The 22,662-nt window shown below is 41.8% G+C and overlaps 1 long non-coding RNA gene across 1 annotated transcript in view; it reads left to right on the forward strand.

Moving 5' to 3' along the window:
* The first annotated feature begins 392 nt into the window (after positions 1–392).
* Positions 393–22,662, forward strand: part of LOC117752098 — a 31,426-nt gene continuing 9,156 nt past the window's right edge. Inside the window, exons 1-2 of the long non-coding RNA XR_004611985.1 lie at positions 393–564; positions 9,753–9,884. This is a non-coding gene — a long non-coding RNA (uncharacterized LOC117752098). The remainder of the gene's footprint in view (positions 565–9,752; positions 9,885–22,662) is intronic.

The raw sequence follows: 22,662 nt of genomic DNA on the forward strand, positions 1-22,662 counted from the left end.
ACTGTGGACCAAGCCTCTCTGTGGACTTTGGCTGAAGATATACTTGAATGCAGATTTCCTCTTTAGCAAATCCATGGGATGTGACCTTGAATACATTGAGTTTGGAGACCGTACAGTATTTTCTCAGTTCTTTGCTCATACAGATATTCTCCTTGCAGTATGTTTTTTTTTTTTACCTTCACATTTATTCCACCTTGCTTTTTCTCCCTCCTACTTCATCTGTATGACCCTCCCGCTACTACTTTACATAGATTATAGATCAGGCCATGCAGAGCATTGTTGCTACATAACATCTTATTCATACTTGTCCTTATCTTAACCTGTCTCTCCATAACAGCTTTGTCATGCGGGAGACCGTTCTCTCTTGACCTTGTGACTGCCAGTAGCAGCTTGCCTGTTGGGAGGAGGGTCGGCACCGGGTCTTGCCAGGCTTTGGTGGGCGCCACGAGCCAGAGGTCATCCACTGCCTGTTGGAAATACAGTGCGTCACTGCCTACAGATTGTGCACATTAATCCTGGCATCCTGGAACGTCAAAACACCACCTGGCTCGATGATTAAAACAGGTAGTGCTGTTTACCTTTAAAGTACAATGATTCATTTTTCCTGTTATGTGTTTCTTTCTTGTGTCTCAACATATGGCCTCTGTGACCTTGTTGACCTGTCAGATCTATTTCTAGATTGGTAAAAGTTCTCAGAGTTAATATAGATGCTTCTTCCATCAAAGTGATGCTGTTGGTTGGTTTTAGGTATCATACTCAATCAATACCCATCAAAACTATATACAACATCCAATTAGGCTGTCGGTTTTTCCAAAATTTGCGCATAAAATCCGACAAGGTTAAAAACTTGTTGTTCTGCTCGTCTGTGGTTCCTCCTTTGCTGCTGCTAACAGCTGAGCACATAGATTTGATATAAGGCAATTGCATGGTACAAATTCGACAAACTGCCTCACCTGTGATTGGTACTTTGCCTTATATATATATATATATATTTGAAACTACTTCTACTCATTATTTACAAATCATCAAAAGCAAGTTTAAACAAAGTGTTAAAAGACTATATATATATAGTAACTAAAATAACTTGTAGACATAGTAACTTTCAAAAATAAATAAATAAATGTATGCATTAATAACAAAAGCTTCTTATTTTGAAGTGTGTTGAATATGGGAATATGTGCGAAATAATGAGTTAATAATTGTAAGCCTGTGCGTATATATAAAAGTACAAGGCAGCGATGGGCGCATTTTACGACTACCTCAAGCGTACCTTCTTATTAAAGCAGGAAGAATTGAAAAACACTCATTTTAAAGTGTTAAACACGACAACGAGCTCTCGCTGGGCCAAGGGCAATGTGCAATTAGCTGGAAATTAAACATAATGGTTGGCGCTGAGGTGTAGGGCTGCTGCGATGAGGTTCGTGTTGATTATTGTGTACGTGACGTGTGTGTCAGATATAGTTTATGTAAATGTGCCATATTCATGTTTTTGTCCTTTTTAAATCACAGTGTGTGTACTTAATCTTTTTTCTCCTGTTCTGTAGTTGTACTTCCTTAAAAGGTTGCAGGTAAAACATCTGTGGCTTCAGTGGGGTTTAGGAAGGCCTAGTTTGTTGTACACTTGTTTTTGAGGTGTATAAGTGTTTGGTCATTGAGAATGCTGAGCACAACCAAGAAGGACTCAAGTGCACATCACTAAGAATTGTGGGAGTAAATAAGGCTGTCTCGTCTGCAATCTTTTAAGGAACAGGTTTAAAGACCGTCTCCTCCTTTCTGTCCATGCTGTTGAAAAAAATAACTAACTTTGATATGAGAGGATGATGCTGATAACTGGTGTAAAAATCCCCCCGGCTCTCATCGGCATAAATTTAGATGTTTGGTGTTGCTGGAAGTAATAGAGATAAATGCACCGTGTCTGAGAATCTATCTTGTTTCTTCCCTTTGAGTCAGTGGCTTGCCCAGTAAGCCAGGATAAAATATCTCCTTCGTTATGTTAGTTCACACACACCCAGACATGGTGGTTTGTCATTTTTTGGGGTCATTTTTCAAGTAATAACGGGTTGCTGTAAACACTTGTCAGACAGGACAGCAATCGGCCTTATTCCCTGTCATGCATATGTTTGCAAAACATCTCACCTACCAGAAATTAGCCACATCTATATCGTTCATTAACTCTTGCATAAAAGCACAGTTGATAAATTGATAGTTTTATCTGTTTTGACTAATTGTTGTCTTAAATATGCAGTTTGTTATTGTATGCGACAATGTCTTTTTCAAAAGGTCATTTGTTATACAATAGACGTGTTCTGGCCAGGAATTGAACCATGGATGTTGTAGTTTAGTGGTTTGAGCCTTCACCATAAGGGTACCTGGCTCCCTGTGTGAGGAAAGTCACACGTTTACATTGCCTTAATGCTTGATGGTGGGCGTCTCTCACTTGCTCCTGGCATGATCGTCATAATGGCAACAGCCAATCAAAGTTTCCTCCTCGGGCATAGCCAGCTTTCATGCTAACGTGCCCTGCTGGCTGTCTGTACAATGCTAAAGGGAAGCACATGCTAAATAAACTCCACAACCAGATGAACACACACCGGGTTCCCTAGCTGCCTCTGCCTCCTCTCCCCAGGCTCAGTCTGATGTTTGATTTCAGGCTGGACTTGCACTTGCATTCATGTGATTTGATTGGTTAGCGCCTGCATTTGAATGTGTTTTTTTTATCTATTTGATTGGCTGATGCCGAGGCTTTCACCTTAAAAGTTAAGCCTGAAAAAACTAGCTTTCTATCACACATACGGGGCAAAGCAAATCGAAGCAGTGGAACCAAAATGCCGCTTGTGTTGAAGCATCAAACACAAAGAGGCCTTGCAGACATTGACAGAAACATTCTGAAAAGAAAACTAATGTTAAAAGTAAAAGTTTAGTTAGGTTAACAATTGATAAATTGTAAAAATAACATATTCAATAGGCTACAAAATTCACTTAGCTCTGAATGGCACACATATATCTATAGAGCACACAAACACATTGCCCTGAAATGTTTCAGCTCCCCCATATGGACTAATGGCTGCTGTCCATTGCTTGAAACCAAAGTGCATCAAATTAGCGTTGTGTCTAGACAGCCTGTCTACACGAATGTGTGTGTCCATAAAGTTGACATTTAATGCATTATTAGTAAATTGCTGAAAGATAAATGATCCAAGAGTGCCACTCATCTCTGTGTGTGTGTGTGTGTGTGTGTGTGTGTGTGTGTGTGTGTGTGTGTGTGTGTGTGTGTGTGTGTGTGTGTGTGTGTGTGTGTGTGTAATTTATCTGTGTTTGGGTCTATGGTCTCCCATTCCCACTGATGTGAAGAAATGTCCCTTCATTGTCACGTAGAGCCGCCATGACAGCAGGACATTTGACTTCTTATCTGAGCAACATGATAAAAGATGGATTAGTCACTTGTGTGACATCCATATTGGGTTTGAGTGTATTAATATACAGACGTATTAACCTGTGTGTCTGTGACTCTGTCTCCATTCTCCTTATGTTCCACTAAGTGTGGATGTATGCAAGCAAACTGTATGTATGTGAATTCATATTTTTAGAGTTAGGTCATGAAGGTGCAGACCTGACCCTCCAGAGTTCAGACCCTGTCCTTCCCCCAGTCATCTGACACATCACTAACAGTCTTGGGAAGATCGTCCGTCGGCAGCCTGTGTGTGTGTGTGTGTGTGTGTGTGTGTGTGTGTGTGTGTGTGTGTGTGTGTGTGTGTGTGTGTGTGTGTGTGTGTGTGTGTGTGTGTGTGTGTGCGCGCACAGTGTGGATGATGGATTGGGGTCAGGGGGGGTTGCAGGGTGGCAATGTTGTTGCCAAGACAAACAGCTGCGCTTGTGTCTGGGGCAGGTGTTTCATAGCGACTCAGCACATTGAAATTAGTCAAATCAATACTCCCCTTCCCCTTCTTTGCATATTTGTGTGTCGATTGTGTGTGTGTGTGTGTGTGTGTGTGTGTGTGTGTGTGTGTGTGTGTGTGTGTGTGTGTGTGTGTGTGTGTGTGTGTGTGTGTGTGTGTGTGTGTGTGTGTGTGCGGGCGGGCAGTCCTGCTTTGGATGTGTGCTTTTGATCTATTTAATCACCTCCTCGATTGAACTTATCATTGTCCTTTTTTTCTCTGCTGTGTGCTTATGTGAATGCAAATGGTTGTTAAAGAGGCTGGATCTTCTCCCACACTTGCATCACTTACACTCCCCCTCTCTCTCCCCCTCTCTCTCTCTTGATCTGTGGTATTTCAAGTTACCTGGCTATAAATAATAAAATGCCTATTGTCTCTGTACTTTGCTGTGGCCCATCTGCACCCAAAGTTCAACCCCCCCCTCCCAAATGGACCATAGAGAACTGCCCAGTCTATCACTTTAATGCACAGAGAGCAAAAGCACTTTTCCCACAATAGTCTTGGTGTGTAGATTATCCACCCTCCGTTGATTTCTGAGCTTTCTGAGAGCCCCGAGGTGTGTCTCAGCTTCCCAGTGTGTGCTGCATTCACTGCAAGCCTCTTTCTCACGCTCAACCAACTTTATGTATTCACTCATAGATATAAACACCACTCTCCTGAGTAAAAAACGCTTTTTCCATTGTCTCGCACTTTTCTCCCTCTGTGTTACCATCCTTAACACTCGCTCATACTCTCTCATTCTCGTTTGGTCCCATGTCTTTTTCTGCCTCTTTCCCACAAGCCCATCCTTTGAGTATTGCCTGTTCCAAACTCTCCATCCTTGCCCGTCAAACGCCACAGAGGAGAGAGGGTGGATTGTTAGTACAGCTCTAAAATAATGGTCACTCTAAAGCTGCAGCATGGGGCCATGGTCCTGGTCTCAGAAAGAAGACCAGACGAAGATGAGGCATAAAACAATGAACGGCTCCTCACTGCTTGTCCTCACCTCTTCATTCCTGCTCTCATCACAGCTGTAGAGGGGTAACACCTTTGCTTGTGTCCTCACTGGTTCAGAGGTCGACTCTGCTGGGTCAATTTAATAACGGCCGACAATATCTGTGTTTTGTGATCTGCTGTAGTAAAACACAAAGTACAGCCATCGCAGTAAGTATAGAGGAGACAGACAGATGGCTTCTTAATGTGCCGAGAGCGAGCAGAGGCACCTAGGCTAGATTTGTGTTTACCTCATGTGTGAAGGGAATGAACCAAATTTATGGCAGAAGGCAAATCGGCATTAGTTAGTAACTAGTTCATAAACATTCACATCCACTCATCAATCATAGTGAGAAGGTTGCAAAACTCTCATTTATATTTATGCTTTATCTGGTTTAAGAGACATGGGAGCAGATCTGCAGTAGGATTACATTTATTTCAAATCTACATATTTGTATAAAGGGTGTGGGTATATTTCTATTTCTTTCTTTTCTATTAGATGCAAATACAAGTGCCGTGTCAATAACCTTAGTGTCGACAAATCTAGGTTTTTATGGCAACATATGGTCTGTAGAGCTTAGTGTAAACTTAACAGAGGAACTTCAGAGCCTGAGTGTTTGACCAGCTTATGCACCACATGCATATCCACATCATAGAGAATGGCTAAACAAAATGTGTGTAAATATTCCATTGTTGAGAGATTGGACATATATCTACATATTCATTCATTCATTCATTCATTCATTCATTCATTCAATCCCTCCTGACTCTGCTCGCTCACTTTTTCCTCACTGTCACTCTCTCGCTTGCTCGCTCACGCCTGCTTGCAGAAACGCACATCAACATACACAATGTTATGTGATGCATCTGTAAACTCAGACTGGGTAAAAACATCATTATGTCTTCATGAACACAGTGAAGGATTGTGTGAATGATTATTTACATAGCGCTGGGAAGTGAGATATGACCACAAGTGGTCACAGGAGACACTTTCAGGAAGCGACCACATCAGGTGTGAACACACGTACTTAGCGCTCTCCACTTGTGATGAAATCTCTCAGGGCGAATGTTAATACCAGGTCTGAACAGTGATCATGCACATTCATCTTGTTAGAATCTTTTACCGCACGTTTGCAAAGACGGAAAATTACTTTATTTAGCTCCTTCAGCTTCATGGTCGTGTCCAATTTAAAGCCAAAATAATCCCTAATAGGTGGTTTTGTATTCTTTACAACAAGCTGTTCCATAAATGCATTCGATGCTAATATATGGTCAATCCCTGGTTGTTGGACGGTGGCCGATATGCTAAAACTTTAGCATATCGCCCAACCGTGTGTGTGTGTGTGTGTGTGTGTGTGTGTGTGTGTGTGTGTGTGTGTGTGTGTGTGTGTGTGTGTGTGGGTGTGTGTCATGGAATGGCACCAGCAAACTGTCCAAAAATCACTGCTACTAAATGTGTTCAAGTTAATAGTATGGTATCAGATAAAGTTACAAACAATAAAAAATGTTCTTTGAATATAATCAGCTCCACAAAATTCTAACCATTTAGCTACCATGCGGTGTCCCACCCTAAAGCTTTTTACATTTTACAGCATTTTGTTTTATATCCAGTTCTGGCTGCAACGCTTGCTGCATATTAACAATGTTTTTTCCTCCCGGCTTTGAATAAATTCTTCAGCATTTTTATATTCACATCAACAGGTTTCTCCTTGAATAGTCCTTGCACTGTTTCTTGAAGACAGCAAGTTTCCTTGTCTCAAATATAACAAGCTAATTAGAATAATTAGCTGTCGATTATCCTCAAAAATGCAATGTGATGCCCAGAATAATTCAATTCATAGTTTGATTGTTGAAAACCCAGCTTCTGAACCACTACATGAAGATCCTAGCCTAAAGGTTTTTAATAAGGGAAGCAGGTACACGGCCTCTTACACGTTTGCTTTTAAACTATTTAAGCAGGAGTCTTTTCATACGGGTCGATAATACGACACGTGAACTGAACACTTGAATAGAACATCAAAGCTATGCAGTCATATTTAGGAACATTGAAAGAGAGAAAATGCCTTTACTCACACATAGCAGTTGAATGTGATTTCTGTTTACTCATGCAGACAGTGGAATGTGCTGATTGCCCGCAGTTCGAACGGCCAATAGGAGGCCAGCTCTCACCTGCTCTTTGTTAGCCAGGTCCGCCCTCAGACCATCACAGAGCTGTTCTGGTTTCCAAAACCTGTGCCTGCCCAGACTAAACCAGACCTGAGCCAGGTCAGGCCAAACCCCTCCTCCCCCTCCGATTCCCCGACAGCAGCGTTCACTATCTGTGGCGTCAGTCCAGCTGTGGCCTTTGCGGCTCGGTCACTATTAAACACAGCTGTTGCTTCCTTGCCTCTGGTAACACACACACAAATTGTACATAAGTAAAAAACCAGCGAGAGCTCATTGTCTGTTTAACATTATTATCGCCAACCCGATGCACAACAAAAATGATCAACAGTAGAGTAGCTTTATTGTGCACAGATATGGCCATGATGCCCTCCATTTTATTCTCAGAATACTATTTAGATATTTTATTACTGTACATCTCCTCCTCTTCCTCTGTTCCTTCTCTTCCATCCCTCCCTTCAAGTTGATTCCCTGATGCTGCATCTCTCTTAAAAGGAAATTTGAATCTAATGTTACATTAGAATTCATTTAAATTTTTTTCTAAATTTCTGTATTTGTTGATTTATATATTCAGGCTTTTATGAGCAAATAAATGTTATGTTAATGTTTTCAACATGTACTATATAGATTAATATGTGATTTGGGTCAGATGGTGGAGGTGAAGCCTATTTTCTGAACAGTTTGTGATAATTTGATGATACATGTAGTTTGTCTTCCAAGGTACTTTAAGTTAACTTCTCAGTCTTAGTTCAACTTGAGTATTGTAAGCTAACTGATAAAGCAACACACAGTAATCTGTTGGACCACATTGCTCAGCCAACGTTACTCCTAATGACACACAACTGCAGTGGTGATAACATTTTGGTTTTCAAAATAAGAGGACACGATTTAGTCAACACTAAAATGTTACTCTTTGCTGCAAGGCTGCTGTTGTGTCTTCTGACTATCATGTGTCCACACAACCGTCTAATAGACAGTATATGTATGCTGCTGGGTTGTACTGTGAAGCTTGAATATATAATACTTCGTAGCTCTCTGTTGTTGACGATGTAACTGAGAATCACCCTCTCATGATAAAGAAAGCCTCAGGCGATGATTCCCTCTCAGATGGTACTGCACAGCTCTGCATTTTTTTCTTCTTCCGAGGGTCATTATATTGTACATGCAGAGAGGACTGTTGCTGGCATTGAGTGAAATAATATTATCTTAAGTGGTAATAGGATCATTTCATTTAATAGATTGACATCAGTTTAACTTCATTACATGACACTTGTGGGAATAACTGATGATAACAGACAAAATCTGACCACTAGACGAAAAGCCTAAAAGCCGATATAATTGGATAAGTTGAAGTTTGTGCACGGGGCGGCACGGTGGTGCAGCACTTACCACTGGCGTCTCACAGCAAGAAGATTCCCAGGTGTTTGGCCAGGCTCTCGCCGTGTTTGTGTTGGTTTTCTGCAGGTACTCCAGCTTCCTCCCCGCATTCCAAGATTGCGGTTCTGGTTGTTTGTAGACTCTAAATTGTCTGTAGGTGTGAAAGTGAGTGTGAATGGTTGTTTGTCTGTGTGTGTCGGCCCTGTGATACACCGGTGACCTCATCAGGGTTTACCCAGCCTCTCGCCCAATGACAGCTGGGATTGTCTCCAGCGACCCTCACGACCCTCAATGGATGAGTGGTATAGATAATTGATCGATGGATATTTGATGGTGCATTTGAATACAGGATGTGTATTTTAAATCCTCATTTGCTTTTGTTAATTTTATTTTAACCCTTATTTTTTCTTTAAATAATTACAGTTGTCTGTATTTGTCTCCATTAATGTATTTAAACAATAAAACCCAGTATTTCGACCCTCTGTGTTGCTCCCACCATACAGCGGCTTCTTTTTTACTTTAATTGGAGTAACAACTACTTCCAGCGTATTAACAGTCTATTTCTATTTTATTCTGCATATCCTATCCATTGGTTGGTTGAACCGTATTTCCTCATCAATCTGCCAAAGAACATACAGTCAAAATATAATGATCTCTGCAGATTTGATGGGTGCAGATTTTCCCGCTGTCAACTTTATATTATACTCATATTTCGATCTCCTCGCTTTTATAAAGTATAAAGTAAATTCTCCTATTACATGTTTTCCCTTAACTTCACCTCCTGTTAGCTACATGCATGTTAATTCAGAGCAGGCTGCCAAGCTCCTAAATGTCACATGTAGTGCTGGTAAGGCCACGGAGGCAGATTGATGATGTTATTGCAGTGTGTTGTTTCATATGCTCCTGTTTAGGGAAAAAGGAAAGAATAACATGAATCCCAACTAGATCAAGCCCGGGGCGTTTAAACTCCAAGATGGAGCCCTGTACCCTGGCCATTGGGTCGGGGCCAATCAGGTGTTGGCTATAAATCAAAGCTCTTGTCTGCCCTTCGAAAACTACTTTCAACTTGAAAGCGCTGTTAAGAAAGAAGCCAGGCACGGTGTGTTTGTTCTGAAGCACCTGCTTTTCATTGGCTTTGCGGCTCCTTTATATTTATTTGAATGTAATCAACTTCAGTTTGGGGAAAATCATAATACTGTAAACATCCTTTGTTTGCAGAGCTACAACAGTTGCTATTTATGGTCTTAAGCAGATCTCTTCTTCTTTTGACCTACTGATGTCTTGTCCTCTTTACTTCCTGGCCAGGTGATTCTGAAGGCACACATCGTTCCTTAGACACACAGCTGGTGTCGGCTTCTGGCCAGATGTTCCAGGTTTTGGATGAGGTGCTGAGGACGCCTGGACTGACAGAGACTTGGAACAACACAGCCACGCTCGGTAGGGGACTGCAACTTTATACAACATCCCCACGGTATCATCTGTCATATTTTACTGTTATTTAACACGCCTGATCACACACTTTATATACAGATTGATATAGACGACATGACAGCCCCCAAAAAGGGAAGCCAAGGCATCTCAATCTGCACCTGGTGGCTGGCTGCAGTATTGGTCATAAACCCAGCCTCCACCATGTTAGTGGCTGGGACATTGGCCAAACTAAAATGTCAAAGTACACGTCAAATACAATTTCTTAGATAGTTTTTGTCATGTTATACTTTACAATGATGTATGTTAAAGTGCTTATTTTTTTCCACTAAGTTTGGTTTTAATTAGTCATTTGATGCTATAAAAACAGGTTCAAACGTCGCAATTGACAGGCTAGACTGACATGTGTTTAGTCAGGCACCTGTATTGGTTGGACTTTCATACCACGGCTTTACAACACGATCACTAATGTGCAGACTCTTGCTCCAAATGACGCCATCAGTGCAATACAGCTCTCTTATCTGGGATATTTTGGCTTCATTTCTGGATAGTGGCAGGAAGTGGAGATTTGTTGTCCATTTCTACATGCAGTCTATGGTTTCTTGTCTTCAGGCACCAGAGTTGGTGACATCATTAGCACATAGTCATAACCTGACTATGGATTATTCATGGCAGCTTTATTATGGAGTTATGTTGCAGATCTTAAATCAACATCTATCTACTAATTCCAGTTAATGTCTGTCTGTCCGTTTGTGTAATAGATGTCTTGAGACGCTCCATCTTATCAGCTTCACACTTGGCGTGTGTATTTTTAAGGGCCCGTGGAAGTGCAGTGTTGAATTTGGTACCGTGGCTCAATTACTGCAGGTCACTTTTACAGTTTCAGAAAGAAAGCTGCAACTAGCATTACCACAGGCCTAGCAAACAGCCCATTTCAAACAGGCACTACACTAGTCCCATTTCATACCAGGACATTACGTGCTGTACATGTTGAACTTCAAACTTATATCTCTTGGGATATGATAATGGAATCCCAAAGGAGGTGTCAAAAAAGAGAATATGACAGACACTGATGTTCTTACACTTCATCTCTTACCTGCTATACTCAAAAGAAAATTCTACTCAGAGGATTTGAACAGAATAAGCACGATGTGAGAGCAGGTCCTGACTGAACACTAAAAAAAATTTACCCCACACATCTACTAACTCCCTCATCACGGGAAGGTCATGGTGTTGTCTGACAGCACAATGAAATTGACAGCCGAGAGCTCATACTGCATGTACGCAAGGCTTCTAAGCTCTGGCTCTGTACACACTCACCTGGAAATCTGATCCCCGTGAAGTGAGTGCAAGTGTATTTTCCATATATGTGTGTCTCTGCGAGTGAGTCAGTGCAAATCTGCCCAGCCGTGCATGCCGTGAATGTTCATAACCCAGGAAGAGCTCCCGTCTAAGGTCAAGTGGAAGCACAAACACAGTTAATGCCGGCAGGCTTTCTGTCTAATATTTCTCCATGAATTAAACAGTGATACCCTTTGAGACATTTGTTGAATAAGACTGTACATACATATCAGAAAAAAGGATTGTTTTTTGTTACGCTTTAGTCTGTCAAACATTTCCAATTAAATGTTTTCTCTCCTCTCAGTTGGTGGTACAAGACCTTACATGGCGCTTTTGCAAAGTGAAGCCACACGTCTCCGCACACACTGCGACGGCTTTGATTACCGTTTTTCCGGCATCTAGACTGAGGGCAAATGCAGCCTATAAGTTGAGCAAAGCATTTAACTTGTAGTTGCTGCTTGAGAGGTTAGAAATTATTCCTAGATTTCTGAATCTCCAAGTGTGCGTCTGGAGAAAACTGTGGTTCTGTTCAGTGGCTTTTAGGGGGATTTGTGTGCAGCTACTGGGTATGAACATTAAAAGGTCATCGCTAAAAAAAAAGTGCATTCAATTTCCCATGGATTCATAAATGTTTGTTATTTTATCTCAAAATTGTTTTGCTGTCATCATAAAGACACAAAGTTTGCTGAACTCTCTTATTAGACGGTGTGAGTGTGGGCTGCTGTGGTCAGGGGACACTGGTCCTGCAGCTTGGCATTTATCAATTCATCAACTTCATATCACTACTAGACGTAGTTAGTACCCAGATACTTGCAGAGGAAGCTTTTTAATATGACAAATCTAAAACACATCAGTGCTTCATTTCTCTGAAGTGCCCATACCTTAAGTCCATGATATTTTCCAAGTAAACAGGTTAGAGTCTTTTTCAAAAGCTATGTGTTCAGGGAAATGACTCCTATCTTTGGATAAATACCAATAGTCTGTTGGGAGGGAAAAAAAGCCCATAAGGCTCAGAAAGAATCTGGAGGCGGTTGGTCCTTATACGTATCGCTGAATGAAGCTGTGTGTGAGGCAGTGTCTGTTTGTTCTCGTGTTAAATAAACAAGTGGGACAAGTTGATTAAGTCTAGTATACTGTGAAGATGTGGGCCTAATGAGGGATATTGGTTTCAGTGTGCTCAACACAATGGCTTCATAAAATTGGAGACAAGCGTTTATACAAGGTAAGCTCAGTGGATGACAATCACACTTAATTATACATTAAGTATGTTTCATTAAGCATTTATCATTGTTCCTGTCAAGTGTGGGAGTGCGGGAACTAAAAAATGGCCACATGCAGACAGATTGAATCCCAGCTGACAGTAAGGTACAAGATTCAGGAGCGCTGATGAATTTAGGTCAAGTCATCAGCCACTCAACTGTATGTAGGTTATGGATTTTCAAGCGATGTGTGCGACCTCTGTGACCTTCCTCTGCTGCGTTTCCGAGCAGCTGGATACACGAGCACAAGTAGCAAGCACAAGTTGCACTCGCCCTTTACTTATTAGGCCATTTCTCCGTTTCACACCAAATTTAGATCATCCCAACCTGCATTTGCATTATTGCTCTCACTCTTACCTTCCTCTCTCCTCTGCCTGCTCTTTTCCAATTATCTCCTTCATTCAGTCTCTCGTTCTCCGTCGCTGTCCGGTGTTTTTCTAGCTGCCGAGCTATCGTCATTCTGTCAACTGCATTTTCGGGGGCCTATGTTGGAAATAATTGCAGCAGCGGAGGCAGTCTGGCCACAGTCCAAGCCGCGATGCATAGGCTGTTTTGGGGGGGATTTGGTGTATGACCCCACAAAGGTCATAAAATGGAGAAGATGGATGCAGGGCTGACTTTTAGCACATCTCTCAGTTATGACCAGACGGAAAAGTGTGCGTGCGTGCGTGTGTGTGTGTGTGTCAGTTCAAGCATGTGTGCTCGTGTGTAAGCGTGTGAATATGTTTGTCTTTTAATCTGCACTCATTTAACGGTTCATCAGGGAGCAATAGGCATTAACCGCTAGTAAATAAAGTGGAGATGACAGACGCATTTACACATATAGATAAAGTACATGGTTGCACACACACACACAGAGTGTTAAGCTTCCGTACTTGGTTTGCGGTTGGCCTGTAGTTCAAAAACAATAATAAAAGCCTTGGGATGGGTTGCCAGGGGGCAGCTGGAGTTGCGGCAGGTTGAGCATGCCTAATGAAAACTTAATGCTCATTGGCAGGGATTGCCACTGCGCTCCTCTCCAAGGATTTAAGATCACGCCGACATCAAGCCAATGTCAAGATCTGTGTAGCCCAAAGTCAAGAGCCTGCCAGAGTGTCTCTGCATTTCTAGGTACAGAGAGAAGGAGAGAGAGAGAGCGTGAGAGAGAGAGAGAATCTGCAGAAGACATTTGAACTGCCTCAGAACCGTCGCCCTTCTTCTTCCTCACCAACAAAATTCCTCCCAGAGCTTTATTCCACACACTGTGCCTTATCCCCATGGAAGCCATAAAATCCAAAGATTGGCGCTTGGATCTGGAATTTTGAGTGAGAGCAAAATTGCTCTCCTCAGGAATTAGGTCCAGCAGTGCAGAGAGTGAAAGAGAGAGGAGTGATATATACTGTATCGAGCCAAATTTGTACAGGAGGAGTCGTTGAGAGGAGACAGCAGAATGTTGAATCTCGGTGGGAACGTGCTCTCTGCTCCCACAATTTGAATAGAGAAGTGTTGGATGTATGCTCTGCGTTGATGCTGTCTGGATAAGGCCAGTGCGCAGTAATTCAAACCAGAGAGTGAGGCTGAGGTAATGAGGCCTTCTTGTTGTATTTGAGATGTAGAGAGTCATGATATCCCCTATGTAACCAGCTCCCCTCTAATCTGCACAACTACAGTGAGATGTGGAGGGGAAGGAATGAGAGACTGGGAAATGGAGAAGAAGGGATGTAGCTTTTGAAGAGTAGAAGAAAAGATGCAGCGCTCTCTGACTCTAGAAGTCTTTTTGCTTCTCCACTCTTGTAGTACACACACACAATCAAACACACACACAATCAAACACACACACAATCAAACACACACACACACACTCTCTTACAGTAGGTTCATCTGATGTCTCTCACTGACCTTTTTCATCACATCAGTGAGTTGTTGCTGCTCATAACAAGATTTCAGTTCAGTTACTTACTGAGATTCAATGTTCAACGGATGCTTAATGTGGTAAATAGACCAAACAAATACCCTGTCGCACATGCATTCTGTTTTTAAATTTCACTCTATCATTTATATTTTGTCATTTATAATCTTTTATATAATCTATGTACTGATTTCAGCTTCACACTTGGCACATGCATTGTTAAGGGTCCAAGATAGTGCAGTGATGTATTTAGTGAGATTTGGACACACAATATGTTCAATATAATATATTTCACCAAACTTTGAATTAACAGTTGATCAGCTCTTTGTGCAGCAGCGGCAGAGCAGCTTCAATGTTCTGTGGACTGAGTCCTGCAGCCTCTTGCTGCGGCTCAATTACTGCAGGTTGGTTTTATGGTTTCTGAAAGAAAGGCGTAACCAGCATTACATAAAACGGGCAGGTAGAACGGGTGCTGCATTAGTTCTCTGAAACATGGTAAAAACATTTTTCTCAGTTTTTTTTTTTGTGTAACGTTTTGGTATCAAAGTTGATTGGTGGTTTTTCATTTTTACCGACCAAAAGGAGTTGAAAAGGGTGCTTTCCACGTTAGTTACAGCTCAGCTCTCACTGAGGTGTCTCTTCATCTCAGGAAATTGACTGAAGCAATGCATATTGCACACTGGTTGCACTTTGATTGCAAGTGATGCGCGACGGTTTCATTAGTTGGTTGTCTGTTGTTATGGGGACCCGGAGCTTGAGGGCCACCAGAAGGCTCACCAGCAGAACCACTTCCAAACTCAGCAGTGTTGTTCTCACTCTGAAATTCCTTCTTGCACAGCTGTTTGCAAAAACTTCATAGCACACACTGATGTGTGTGTGTGTGTGTGTGTGTGTGTGTGTGTGTGTGTGTGTGTGTGTGTGTGTGTGTGTGTGTGTGTGTGTGTGTGTGTGTGTGTGTGTGTGTGTGTGTGTGTGTGTGTGTGTGTGTGTGTGTAATGATCACATTCCAGTGAACAGTCTGACTGTTCTGAGGAGTGACAGAGTAGAGCAGTGCCTCAGATGTAAGCCAAGAACGCGGCTTCTACCAGCTGTTTGGAGTGCCGTCCAGAAAAATCTGGATAATGCCGATAATACGTTTTCTTAGTGTCATTAAGGATTCCATGTCTTTTCTCTGCCTCTCCAAGAGGACTGTAAGAGGTTTAGCCAACCAAGTCTGCAGCTGTATCTAATGAGTTGGCCCTGGTTCCCGTTGCCTCACTGTGTTTAAGCTCTAGGGAGCGATGGGTGAGCCACACACAGAAAGAGGACGCCATGTCTTCAGGATCTTGTCAGCACAGCATTAGGGAGATGAGCCATGTTAGGAGAGCATGTTGACATTGTATTCATGTGCAGACAGAGCATATTACAAGAGGTGCGAAGCAGTAAAGTAGTCAACTTTAGGCTCAATGCAAATGTCCGTGAAGAAGAGAAACAACATGAAAGAAAGTGAAGAATCGGCCAACATCGCTGATAGCTTTGACAACTTCTACTACAAGGCAGAGCAACAAAACATTCCCCATCCCTGAGTCTCAGTTTGCTTTGCACAGACAAAGCTGGTAGAAACTTTTTACTTTTATAATCTGAGTACATTTCAGAGCCTGTATTCTTATACCTTTACTTGAGTAAAGAGGTTGAATCAGTACTTGTACTTTTACTTCTACTTAACTCTGCATATAACATGTGTTGTTTGCATCATGTGCTGATGTAGTAGTGATCACCTAGCAGAGTTAACAGAAATTCCAAATACACGGTGTCTTTCACTATCAATTTTTTTTTTAACTTCCTCCCTCTGCTATTTCTATTTTAAATTCCATTCCATCGTTATCAGCAGTGATTTGTCTCCCCTCTGTGAAACATTGCTTCTTTTACCTTCCCATTGTTTGGACCAAATCATTTTCCAAAGCAGCAGTTTCCCTTCCAACTCGTTATTCAGCCATATTAACTTTGATGAGGGCATCGTAACAGTTTGAAAGAAGCAGAAGGTTTGAACTCGGTCAAAGGAGGATCAAATCTGTCAACAGGCCAATGTTCATTATACAAAAACCTATAACAACTATTGATTCTAGGAGAGTTAAGATAAGCAGAGTAACTATTAACTCTACTAGGTGTCCTGTAATTATTGTAAAGCTTAATTAGCTTTGACACATCTCCTTGCATTTGAAAGCAAATTACACAAACTCAGATTGAGTCTCATTTAACTGACAATTACATGTTATTTTCCACAAAAAAGAGGCCACAGTTTAATGAGGCATTTCACAATACCCGGGAGATGCCGAAATGAGATAAAAAGAGAAATGAGCATCTTCCCAGACGTCAGTTTGGACCATTTTCCTCCGGGAAGAGCTGGAGTCCAGGAAAATAATAAACCATTTGGCTCCAGGTTTTAACATGATTGGATAGACAGATGCGACAGAGGGCTTACACACATAGACAAGCTTACACAGCACGTGCTGCAGCGTTGTGTTTTGAAGGGTTGATATGATTCCAGACATGCTGACACATTATCATATACATAGTCTCCGCAGCAGGAAGGTTTTGCATACGGAATACAAAATAACAATAGGCAATAAAGGCATGTGGAGAGATGTTTATTTATCTTGCTCTGACATTTATTTCAGACAGGGGAGTTGTACCAGTATTATTCTTTTCTCAGACACAAACACGTACACATATACAAAGGGAAGAATCTCATATTTTGAGGCTGAACAAAGTCATCCATCTTCCCGCCCGCGATTCCCCAGCTTTGTTGCGTTTCCAAGGTCTGAGTCACATTGAGAATCCCATGCAGACAGGGCAACACCTTGTATAGAGCATGATAGTAGAGGAGAAAGGCCATTTGTCCTTGTCAGCTCAGCTCAGGACAGGACACACAAACAGAAAAACACACACAACTCCTGGGTACATACGGGAAATCGCGTGTAGGTAAAGCCCTCACCTGCACAGTAATGCTTTACAAAAGAGAGAGAGCATTGTAGAACTCAGAGAGGATCCCTGTGGAGGTATAAATCAGAAATGACATGTGAGTCATGCTATACGCATGTTGTGTGACTGCAACCCGCATTAAAGAGACAAGTTATGGCAGAGATCAGAAGGTATTAACTCAGCTTGGTGTTCAGTGATCCGGACAGGCGAGCCTTGATAGAACAATATCAGCTCAGACAAGAAGGAACCTGATGAATCTTGATGTCATGAAAATCAATGATCGTGGCTGGAGTTGGAATTTTACTTATTTTCTTCTGGTGTAGAGAAAAACTGAAGCTGAGCCCCGTCCTGCCTCAAAGCTGAAAACATTGATCCACTTGAGGTTAATATTAATATCAATGGGGCAAGTGCTTGTGTGTGATGTGTGGAATCAGTTCGGCCATAGATGTGTGACGTGCGTCCACATGTCCACTTCTCCCTGATATGTCTGAAGCTGGTCCCACTCCTTAACACCATCACAGAGTCTAAACGGCTCCGTGACCCTTTCACCACATCAGCTCTGTTAGAGTTAGAAAATAACTCGGAGGGTTTTTTCATTTTGTTTCGGAACTTTTCTCACCAGAGAGTCGCAGTGTGCAGCTCCACAGTAGACTCCTCTGGCTGGGTGCTGGATAAAAACAGACCCGAAGCACAAACAGAAAAATGAATTCACTGTCTGGTACCAAGCTCCCAGTCCTTATTTACAGTGTTATGATCAACAAGGCCTTTTTATCATGCAAATCCAAATGTAACTTTGCAGAAAGGGTTAGATATCTGCTCAGCATTAGGCAATTTACTCCAGACCAAAACTCTGTGGTGTTAGAAACGAACCCTTTCGAAATCTATTTTCCATATTTTATTTGTTGGAATAGAAGAAGGTCTGTATAAAAAAATAATCTAGCTCACAACTAACAACAATTTTAATAGAATAGATCAGGGATCTTGGATCCTGGGTCGGTCGGGGTCTTTCTGTTTGGGGCTGCATGTTCTCTCTGTGTCTGCACTGGTTTTGTCCAGGTTCTCTGACGTCCTTACACAGTCCAAAGATGTATAGATTGGGGATTAGGTTGCTGTCCAGGCCGGGTTTACCCATCCTCTCACCCTATATCCGATGGGATTGGCCCCTCAACGGTTAAGTGGTAGAGAAAATTGACGGATGGATAAATGGAGAGATCTTAACATTCTTTTATGATTATTAACCTTTAAATTTAATCCCAAAATCTCCAAAGGTTATTATTTCATGAATTATATTTTTTTAATGGGATAGCAGCAGGAAGACAAGAGGGAAAAACAAATATGTTTTCCATTGCCAAACCATTCTTTTGTCTTTTTCATCCCAGTAGTAGTATCACATTGCAGTATACCTCTTAACGCTTCTCCACCTATTTGACATTTCCTTCTACATTTAGTTTGAATGGTCAAAGAGAACAAACATTGAGTTAAATTCACATGATTTTTCAATTGTCATTGAAAGCAACAAACATGCCAACTGTTGCTTAGTTTTAGTTTTGTAGTTATTCTGGTTTAACAACAAAAAACGTTCAAACCACACATCAGTATAATGCATCTCCGAATTTACTCTGACCTGGTTTTAACATCCGCCCTGAGTGATACTATCACAAGTGGAAAGCCAAGGCTCAGGTGAGAATGCACCCAGGATGCTTTACCACTCCGACCACATTCAGCCACGGTCTGTGATCAGCTACAGTTTCACAACGAACCAAAAGTTTTTTATGCTTTTCATTGCCCACATTGATTTATTTAAGGTCACTGCTACAATCGCAACACTTAACCACCACATGCAGGCACAAACAAACACGGTGACCACGGACACATCTGTGAACTCAAACTGGGTAAAGCAATATATTTTGGTCTTTGTGAACAAAAATAACGTACATGTTAATTTGCATATAGAGTGGGAAAGTGAGTCACGACCACATGTGGTCACAGGGGACTCATTCTGGACACGTTTTAACGCCTGGTGTGAACAGACGAACTTAGAGATAACCAAGTGTCATCGGATCTCTCAGGACGAACATTAATACTGTGTCCTCTCAGTATTGTTTGGTTAATTTCAGAATAGCCCTTTCATGCAAATGTTGTGTTGTAAGACTTATCTTAAGTACGTTTGTGCACAAGGTTACAGTGATTCTGTTCGATTACAGTAGTGCTACTCCTCATACCTCTGCTGCTGACATCGAATATTTAGTTGCGTTTGGGCTTAGTCCATATGCAATTTGTTTACATCATACACCCGCAAGGCAAACATCTATTTTCTATGTGAGTTAATAGGAATAGAGGTCTAATCATGACCGTTTTGAAGCAAATCTGTTGAATTTAAGATGTTGAGTCTCAGCAGAAGCCAGAAAAATAAAGAAAAGTTCAAATGTGGTTGAATTACCGAAAGTTTGAAAATATAGTCAGAAAAATTCATGAGACTGGATCGAGGCAATTTCATCCCCAGTCTCCCCACTCGCGTCTCCGTTCTTCTTCTCCCTCCACAGTATTCACTCGGTGACCTCGGTGACCTCGACTGGCCAGTTTTTCCTTCCGCTGATCCTCACCTTTTTACCCCCCCCATCTTAAAACCCGAGCATTACCCCCTTTTTCACGCCAGTTTCTCTTTATCTCTCTTCTCATTTCTCATCTCTCCATCCACATATCCATTTTAACCAAGGCAGCAGACGTGGCTGTGTGTGGGGGAGTGGATCAGTGTAGGGCCGCGCTGTGTGCTGTGCGTTTGACGGACAGCAGGAGCCCCGGGTTCACACTGCTCTGACTTAATGAAACTGTGAGGAAATGTTCTGGCTCTACAATGGTTTTCTGACTATGCACTCGCTCATGAGTGCTCCACTGTCCACGCTCCAGTCTCAACATGAGTCACAGAGGGAAGCCAGTTCCCTTGACTGAGGACATCTTTGTGTTAACATTGTGCACTTGTATAGCTTCTGCTTCAATTGCAATGTTAGATGTTTGTCATATTGGTCGACTGATTACAAGCAAGTGGATTTTAAGAATTGCAATTGCATTCTTCTTCTTCTTGCATGTTCATGACTGTTCCTGTGCTTCCACTTTGTAACCGTTTGTTTCTGTTCTTCACCCTGATCCGCTTCATTTCTTCTAAATCAGACGAGGAGATGACAGACGATAGGGGTTACAGGTTTGACAGCCAGTGCTGGACACCGACAGGTTTAAGTGGTGAGCTGAGACCTAGACCAGGAAAAGACCTGAACCAGGAGGAGACCCATTCTTATTCCCTTGGTGCAGGTATACACAGGCAGTGTGCAGGAAATCCTAAATGCCCAAAACATTTCACTTATCCTCTCAGGTTCTTCCCTCTTCCTCTCTTGTTGTTCCTGCCATGCTCTTAATATAACATATATCGGAAAAGGACATTCGATATCGAGATTGGCCACAAAAGCAAAGTTGTCAAGCTGTTATATTAAGTTCATACCAAATGTGAAGTGGATTATTCCCGCAATACGATTACATACAAAGTCAATGCAAAGCCTCAGCTACCACTGGGAACGGCAATCTTCTTGACGCAGCATCTGAAGTAGACGATTCAAATTTCACAAACAGTGTGCACCTCAGGATGCGCTTGTGGACTCACCCACGACAACGCTCAATATTTACCGGAGAATATTTGCACTTTACCGGAGTTGCTCGATAGTAAACTGCCGTTATTTTAGTCTGGACAATGTTCTGTCTCGACCTTTTAAGTGTCATTGAAGATCTGTTTACTGGAAGGGCACTCAGTAGAGTGCATTCCTCTGCCAAGGCCCAACAGTCTCCTTAGATTAAATTAAGTAGCACCAAATTGCACACACTCAGATATTCCCCAGGTTCCCTAAGTAGGCCTGATTTTTTTCTTTTGAAAATCCATGAATTATTCCTTGGGTAATCAGTCAAAATGTAAAAAAAAAAAAAGTATCCTGGATTCAAACCAGAATTTCAGGCCTGGCCCATGTCCCATCCTTCCAAGTTTAGTGGAAATCTCTTCAGTAGTTTTTGTGTGATCCTGCTGATAATCAAACAGACAAATAAATGGACAGGGGCAAAAACAGAATAAGAATAATAAAATAAATATTCCAATTATAAAGAATAAAAGCAACTTTGTAAAGTCTGTGTTGGGTACAAACCCTGTGTTACATTGGAATGCTAAATGATGACTGAAATTGCTATAAACATACAGTACTACAAAACTGTGCTTAAACATTACATCACAGAACACCTACTGAGTCTGAATATTTGTTATTGGTAATATACCAGCATTTTTTTGCGGAAAAAAACAAATTTGAGTAAAGAAAAAAAAAAGTAATTTCACAGCATGTGCTTTGTCAGAATCAAAATCGGCGAGTAAACTCTGAGATGTCAGTTCCCCTGTTGGCCTCTCAGTGTTTCCTGTTGAGTGGTGAACACCTGCAGAGCGAGTTTTGATTCCAAAAGGCGGAGAGTGATACAAATTCAAATAAAAAAGAACACTTGCTTCGTTTTGTATGCAGAGCTATTCATGGGGCGCAGTTGAGCCGTCAACATGAATGAAGAAGTGGATGTGTGAAGAATGAACAGAATAGTATTTTCTTTGGGGGGGGGCTCTCACAGCTCTGCCTGCAGTCACACGGCAGCAAGTCCCGGCTACTCTCAGCAGCGGTGAATTGCCTTATCGTCAGAATTTCAGGGCATTACAAAAATATTTGTATGACTCCGGTGTTCGGAGCGCTCTGACTCTGTCTGATATTTTGAGCAGCGCTTTGAAGCGCGTGGCAGCCTTAATGATTCAGAGAAAAGAGACGAGTGAGAGCCGCTGATGAAAAGTGAAGAAGAACCGGTGAGGTGGGCAGAGAGGTGACACAGAGGCTAAAAGCAAACAGCATTGTCCTCGTGACCTCAGTGGAATCCATGCAGTGATGTCCACTTACACAATCTCTTCAAACATTCATCACACTCACACAGACACACACACACTGTACATCCACAGTGCAAGTATGCATTATTGTACTTATGGATTAGTCAAAGACATCAGCATGTAAATCACTGTAGTGTCAACATTGTTCTTTGTGCATACACTCAGTAGCCTGTCTCAGCACTTTGGATTTCACCCCCATGTCAATAGTAGTCCTCCGTCAATATAACTTATCAGATTTCTCCCATTGCACAAATGAAGTTTGCATTGTATCAGCCCTTGTTTTTTGTCATATTCATGCTATTATACACGATTGCAGGCCTGCACAGGTGGTTGTGTTTATTGCTTGGTTCCTTTTAAATTAGATTTTGTTCAAATTTCCATCCACAAACT

Source organism: Hippoglossus hippoglossus, chromosome 18 (assembly GCF_009819705.1).
Source record: "Hippoglossus hippoglossus isolate fHipHip1 chromosome 18, fHipHip1.pri, whole genome shotgun sequence".
NCBI classification, from domain to species: domain Eukaryota; kingdom Metazoa; phylum Chordata; class Actinopteri; order Pleuronectiformes; family Pleuronectidae; genus Hippoglossus; species Hippoglossus hippoglossus.